We start from the raw sequence: 7,347 nt of genomic DNA on the forward strand, positions 1-7,347 counted from the left end.
AGATGATGGCAAAATGACACCTGGAATGCCTATAAAGATCCTTCAGTTATTTTTGTATTAATAAAAGGACAGAGGGTGAGGAAGACAGAAGAGTATGAGAACAAAATTGCAGCACCCACATTTAAGTGTTAAACCAACAGTGATCCGAATAGCAAGTGAGTGTGTGTGTGTGGTGGGGTGAAGCTGTAGTGTTGTAATAGGTGGTGTAATTGTATGATGACAGTGTGTCTGTGTGCTCGCTGCTCTCCTGGGTATTGTGATCATATTTGACAGGTGATGCCGCTCCTCTGGGAAACAGCTTCATCTTTGAGCTGTGCTTATTTTTCCATATAAACAGACACACAGGCTCTGTCGCCAACTGAGCAATGTATTCTCAGATGTACACAAAGAAGATTTCAAGCAGTGTGAGCTTTTCGAACATCAGCAGAACTGCACAAGAGAGACACTAATGCAAACATGCTGTCAGAGGGGGACGCCGCATGCACAAAATGCATCTTTCACAATGTCTTTATCTCAGTGTACATAATTTCTCCAAAGTACTATTCATTTCTTTCTACGAAAAACCTTTAATGAGGAAAAATTACTGAGTACACCTACACAAGGGTGTAATTAGCCATTTTGCCTCTGACCTTCAACTTCATAACATTTAACCCCAAACATTTAGCATAACAGGGTTTAATGGCTGTTGAAAAAAAAACTGTTTTGAAAGAGAAATGTCATTTTTTTTATTATAAGCACATTGAGTGTTACTGGTTGATTATATAGCATGATGCACTTTTTTCTGCATCTATTAATTCATTATAAAAATAGAAACATTAAAAATGAAATTCATACACACAGTACAATAACTTGAATAGACCTCTTTTATAATGAGCATTTCTGAATATATATATATATATATATATATATATATATATATATATATATATATATATATATATATATATATATATATAAATATTTTTTGGAGGGCATAATGTCAGATATATCAGAGCGATACAACAAAAGCAAAAAGCCCATATAAAAAAATTATAATAATTAATATTTCTTGGGGGAAAACTTTTCAAAACTTTTATCCACCAAATCTAAGTCATGTGAAGCAAAACTAACAAAAACAAACAAACAAACAAACAATAATCTCATATCAAAAATGTAATCATATTTATGAATGAATCATGATTCCACAAAAATATTAAACAACACAACTGGTCCAACATTCTGCATATTAGAATGATTTCTGAAGGATCATGTGACACTGAAGACTGGAAAAATGATGCTGATTGCTGCTTTGATCACAGGACCCCTCTGCAGTCTATATATACAAACGACAGTATGGCAGAGTCATAAAACATGTTGTGTGCCTCAATACCTGCAGCACGACATCCACTCCCATATCTGTGTATTACCACAGAAAGACTTTAAATGCTTTCTGCGCTCACGCGACAGGACACAATGCTACAAAACGAGAGTGAGGCCCAAATCTGATCGGATCTATTGAGAGCCGTTACTGAGAAGTGTCTGAGGAGGTGCTAATGCATATTTATGGGGAGGATTTGCAAGTGAATACAAAGGTGTGTGGATTAGAGGAGGAGGCCTGTATGCCAGTGTCCTGCTGTGGCTGTGCACTTTATCTGATCTCTCTCTGGGAGAGACACACACGACGGCCTTATCTTTACCCACACTCTCAGAGTTTACAATTTCTCGCTTCACTGGAGCTTGAGCAGGGCTTGTTAGAGCAACAAAGAGACGGAGAGAGAGAAACAGGTCTATGGTGAGCACAAAGCGGCACTCATCTCTCTGGACAGAGCGTTTCCGTTCCTGATAACGGCGAGCTTGCGTAGCAGCGGAATACGCAGAAATACTGACAGATCTCACTGACTATACTGACCCGCTGGCTAATGATAGCAACCGAGCTGCTCCACGGTGCTTGGAGAAAGCTATCTGCTGGCATTCCCATGCCTTGTCAATGGCAGCTGCGTTGAAGTATGTGATATAAAATATATACCATCTTTGCTCACAAATGTTTTTTCTCCCAAGGTGTAAATGCCATGCGACTAATCACTCTTGAGCTGAAGGAAATGACATCATGACTGACGGCACCTCATGAAAGTGCATAGTCCCACACCCTCCCGTGTTTACGAATGCCCCCCATACTGTTTGGTCAGTAATCACAAAAAATATTCTGTTTTTAATTCCATTATATCGTTATGCTCAGTTTTGCTTGGCTGTAGTGCACAGAAAAACATTTCTTTCTTACCTTTAAGATCCTTCTTTCAACACAAAGAACCTTTTGTGATACAGAAAGGTTCTTCAGATGTTAAAGATTCTTAATGGAACCATTTAGACAAAAATGTTCTTCTGTGGCATCGTGAAGCATCTTTATTTTTGAAGAGTGTAGCTAGTGAATAGGAAGAAATGATCGGTTCATGTGCTGCTACAGCGATCTGTCACCATACATTAAAGAACCACAAACGGTATTTATTTTTTGAACATTTGAAAGCTGAGACTTTGTTTCATACCAAAAGTAGCCTGCTCTGTCTTGTCTGTTGATGCGTTATCAGTGTCCTCTTTGTTCCGTGATGTATATTTGACAGCGTGAGAACATGGTGTGATTTTGTGGTGTGAGAGCGCCATGGCTCGTCAGACGTAGCAACAGTAACTAAGGTCTTTGCGAAGGGTCAATTCTAAGCAGTTTTTCGGAATGGCTTGCAATATTTTTGAAAGTCGTTCCTCAGAAGACTTTGATATGAACTCATATAACCGTATGAAAAAAACAGAAATGTGAGATTATAAAATGCAATTACCTTTTTCCTCCGTGGCCATAGTATTCAATAATGTTTCTAGTCTTGTCACATTCGGTTCTAAATTTACGTAAATGATATAGGCAATTTTCAGCTTAATACAGCAAAATTTGACAAAAGTACAGTACTTTGCATAACTGGATATTACTGGATATTTCTAATATGACCAAAGCCAATTTACCGGCTTTTCAGCAAATCATGTGCGATAATGGTGAGTGAACTAAATAATATTCATTAGTACGCTTGATCTATTTTATATAATATATCCTCATACTTTTCAGATCATTCCTACAACTTAACAATGAATACAGAACTGCATTTGAATAGCTGTCAATGGATAAAGTTGCATGTTGCCCTTATAACATTGTAGTTACGACAACAACCACCAGGGGCTAGCTGGACCATGCTAACCAGCTAAACCTTGCCCCTTTGATAGCATCAAGAAGACATCAGAAATCATGAAGGCAATCAGAAATGAACACACTTTTCCTTCCTTAGGCTCTCGGCCCTTTTCCCAGACCTAAAAGCCTGCTTGAAAAGGTCAGGTCAAAGGTTGTGTTGGTGCTAAATCAACAGGAGATGGACAGAAAGGAGACATGAAAACAGCAAAATATTCTGAAGGCATTTGATAAATCATAATGTACTAAGTACAAACAATTCCCAATAAATCCCTGACCACCTGACATCAAGAAGGGTCTGCCGGTGTCACCAACTGAAGATGCCGCAGGTTTGAGTGCCAGGCGGAGATTTGTTTGTGAGGTAGGCAGAAATGTAGGAGGCTGTCTAAGATTGAGACATTCTCCCACTGTGAGTAAATAGTGACTGGGCCAATTTCATCAGACACAGAAATGCTCCCGGTGACAGCGCCTGCATTGTTTTCCCCCGAACTGCATGCTGCGAAATTCTATTTTCAGTTTTTCTTGCCGCAGTAATTATCTGCATTGTTGGCGAGTATAAAGAGAATAAAGGGCATGAATGTGTCCCGGTCAATCGGATTCTGTCAGTTCAGGCTGAATTGGGTACACACATGCACGGCGCTTGCCAGATCGTAATAACGAAGCTGTTTGCATGGAACGATTTCCCCTACACAGCTCATCAGCGACAGAGAGAGTCTGTCAGCGCGCTCACAGACTGACACGGCTTCCGCATCTGTGTCTGTTATTAGCCCGTCTCTTAAGACAAGCTCAATTATCTGACACTGCCCGTAATTTTCACCCCCCATCTCCTGCACAATGTAAAGTTCCTCTGCTTTATTTCTCAAGCTGTTCATTTGGAGGAGAAAAACAAGGAGAGAGACGAGAGTGGGCGGAGGAGAAGACTTGACGAGATAAACTGAGGGAGGAGGAAAAAAACAAGATGAGTCAAAAACTAATTTGATGCTTACTTTACAAGAATAAAGAGTTTCGGAAGACGCTTTATCAAATATATGTGGAGGATATCTGAATGATAACATGATTGATGTGTATCAGATAAAACAATGACTTAGCCGCTCTGATTTCTTTGGGCCAGTTTGGATTTAAAATATAGCGTTAAAATGGAATTTCTCCAGTTTTTGTCGATTATACGAAATATATATATATAAAATCACTTATTTACTCTTTTTTTAAACTATGGTTTAAAACAATGATTAGGCATGCTATAATTGTAATTCCATAGATTTTGTGATATATATAATATATAAAGCATGTAACATTTGTATTTTTAAAACTGCATTTGTCACAAGGCAGATCCATTTAAATTAACTAGTAAAGCAATCTAGTGAAAAAATTAAAAAATACAATAAAATGGCAACCAGTAAAATATATTGAACCATGGACAAATAATGCATTAACTACCAAAATAAAACGTATTATTGCCTCCTTTATTACAGTTAATGTTTGGACAGTACTAAAGAAATATTACCATGGCATTTTTTTACTATTAAAATGTTTATTTATCAAAATATCATGGCGATACCAACGGAAACCAACTCTGTACAACAGAACAGCAGTACTTATGAAACCTGTTAGACAACAATATCTGCTATATATCTGCTATGTATCCATCTATTCTGTCACTGCTTTGGAAAAACAAGCATTCATAAAGTTAAAAAGTCATCAAAAACATTCACCTCCACTCTTGACTTCCAATCGAATCTATGCTTGAAAGGGACAGAACACGCGGCCCAAGCATAGCCTGACAGCTTCACTTCACCCCAATGCGACACCTGCTAATGTCGCTCTGCTCTGCTGCTAGTTGCTGTGGGAACCGGTGGAAAGCAGTAATGATGGCAGGTCTAACACGGCATAAGAGCAGTAACGTGTGTAAGAGAGGGCAATCATCTTGATCCCACTTCTCCCACGGGAACACGCTAATGTGCTAAGGAACATGTGCTAATGTGCTATAGTCTGTCTGCTGAGCGGCAAGCGACTGTCAACAGTGAAATCTCACCCATTTAGAGCCCGGCCTAATGTGAGAGATAAGCCCACAACAGCAGGAGGGAGTCATCTCAGAGAAAATAGATTCAGTCGGTCTTGGGGGTTGCGTTGTGTGCTTACGATGAAGGAATTGTGCGCGAGACGGGCTTTCAGAGGAAAAGTGTACCTTCATGTAAAACACCTATTCTACCATCCACTTACTTTCAAAGTGGTTACTAAACCTTCGTTCGGGGTCAGTCCCTTAAAGAGGCCTATTCAGTAATCACAGGTACTCTCGAGATGTGCGTCTCAAAAGAAAAAGGTGTTTTTTTGAAGTTTCCTTGTTCTTTGTGTGTCTTGACGGATGGAATACAACGACCTTGAGAGTCGAATGAATCTGTTTGTGTCTGTCAGTCACCAACCGGGTGTCGCGTCTGCTGTATACGCTTGTACCGCAAGTGTAAATAGTATGGAAATTGTTCTGGCCCATGGGGCACCGCTGTAGCAGCTGATGGCGTTGCAGGAGTGTAGAGGAGGCCATGCTGCCACACACCCACCTTGTTTTTCTGGCGGTATATGTACAACTGTAATCAAAGCAAGAAAGACTTCTGTCCAGATTACAGTCTTCAATCAGTCAGCCTGGGAAATGATATGTACATCATTCTCAGTATGGATAGTACTGCCTCTCACGCATTACCTATGTCAACCCTGCCAAAGACATGATGGAAGATATAGAGAGACATTGGCCACCTGCCATTCTAAAGGGAAGGGGTTAGTTTTCACTTTGCTCAATGAGTTCTCCTGGCAACTGTCACCATGGTGACCCCATCCTGACCTCCGTCGATTCAGACGCTGACACCATTTAATGTGCATTTCAACAAAACGGAGATGATTCTTGGCTGTCTCTTCACTGACAGAAGCTTGTTCGCTCACTCACTCACTCACTTTCAGTGAATGGCTACGCTGGCAATTTCTCTGTGAGAGGTTCACAGCAAAAACTGAGCTTTCAGAGGGACTAAATGGAAATATGGAAAATAACTACATATATGAGCGGTACATGCTAGGATACATATGGATGTTGGGTCTTGAAGAAGGCAGAATGTTTCCTTGACTGTATCATATTGTACCCGATCTACTTATTGTCTGAATGTCAATAGCAGATTTTGTGGTATTCTATAGTCTTTGGTATTACTAGTGTATTCTGGGCTATAGAATACTAAAGACATGTTACTCGTATAGTTTTGAATAGGGAAAAATGAAACACTCAATAAGCCCTGCCTTCTGAATAAAAGAGCCAGTCACTAATTGGTAAAGTCATTTAGGTTAGAAGTCCTGGTTGCTATAGAAACAGTCAGTGTTCTAGAGACTGCACCTGCGCACTGGCTGGTGGTCTAGCCTGAATAATAAACTGTTTAAACACTATTTAAACAAAAGAAGCAACATTTATGAGACAGCTGTCAGATTTCATTGGTGATTTAAAATATTCAGTTGAATCCTAAGCTTGATGAGAGGCATTTCAAAGATGGCCGCAGAGTGAAATTACTTGCTTTTAAGGGACTTTAATTCTGGGGTTCCTAGAAAGTTACTAGGGTGTTCTTTTTGGTTGGTCAGAGTGCTGATGTGCAATTGCTAAGCTGTTCAGGGGTGTGTTTCCCAAAAGTTTTGTTAGCCAACTATGGTTGCAAGTTCTGTCACTACCAATGCAGTTCAATGATTCAGTGTTTTCTGAAACCAAAGTTCAAATGAACAATAGCAAACAGCATTGCTAACCTGCATGGTTGGAACAATACAGTAGCATCTCAAATCTATAAATTAACATAAGTTATTAATCCACATGTGCATGACATCATTACAGTTTTTGCCCGCTGCTTGAACACATTTTGCAAAACTTCGCTCATTGTGCCAAAACTCTACACACAAGTAAACACTGGGAAATATACCATTCACATCTGTGTCAAATTGAAACTCTACTATCAAAACCTAAACTCTGCTATCAAAATCTAACATTCCTTTGTCAAAATGTAACTCTGATGACAAAATGACACATACTTGCATCTTATGCATACACTTTCAAATCAGGGGGAACACACTAGTCTACTTTATATAAAACATTCCAGTCTTTGATTTTCACTGTTTATTCAGAAGGCATA

This window comes from Carassius auratus, chromosome 34 (assembly GCF_003368295.1).
Source record: "Carassius auratus strain Wakin chromosome 34, ASM336829v1, whole genome shotgun sequence".
Lineage (NCBI taxonomy): Eukaryota > Metazoa > Chordata > Actinopteri > Cypriniformes > Cyprinidae > Carassius > Carassius auratus.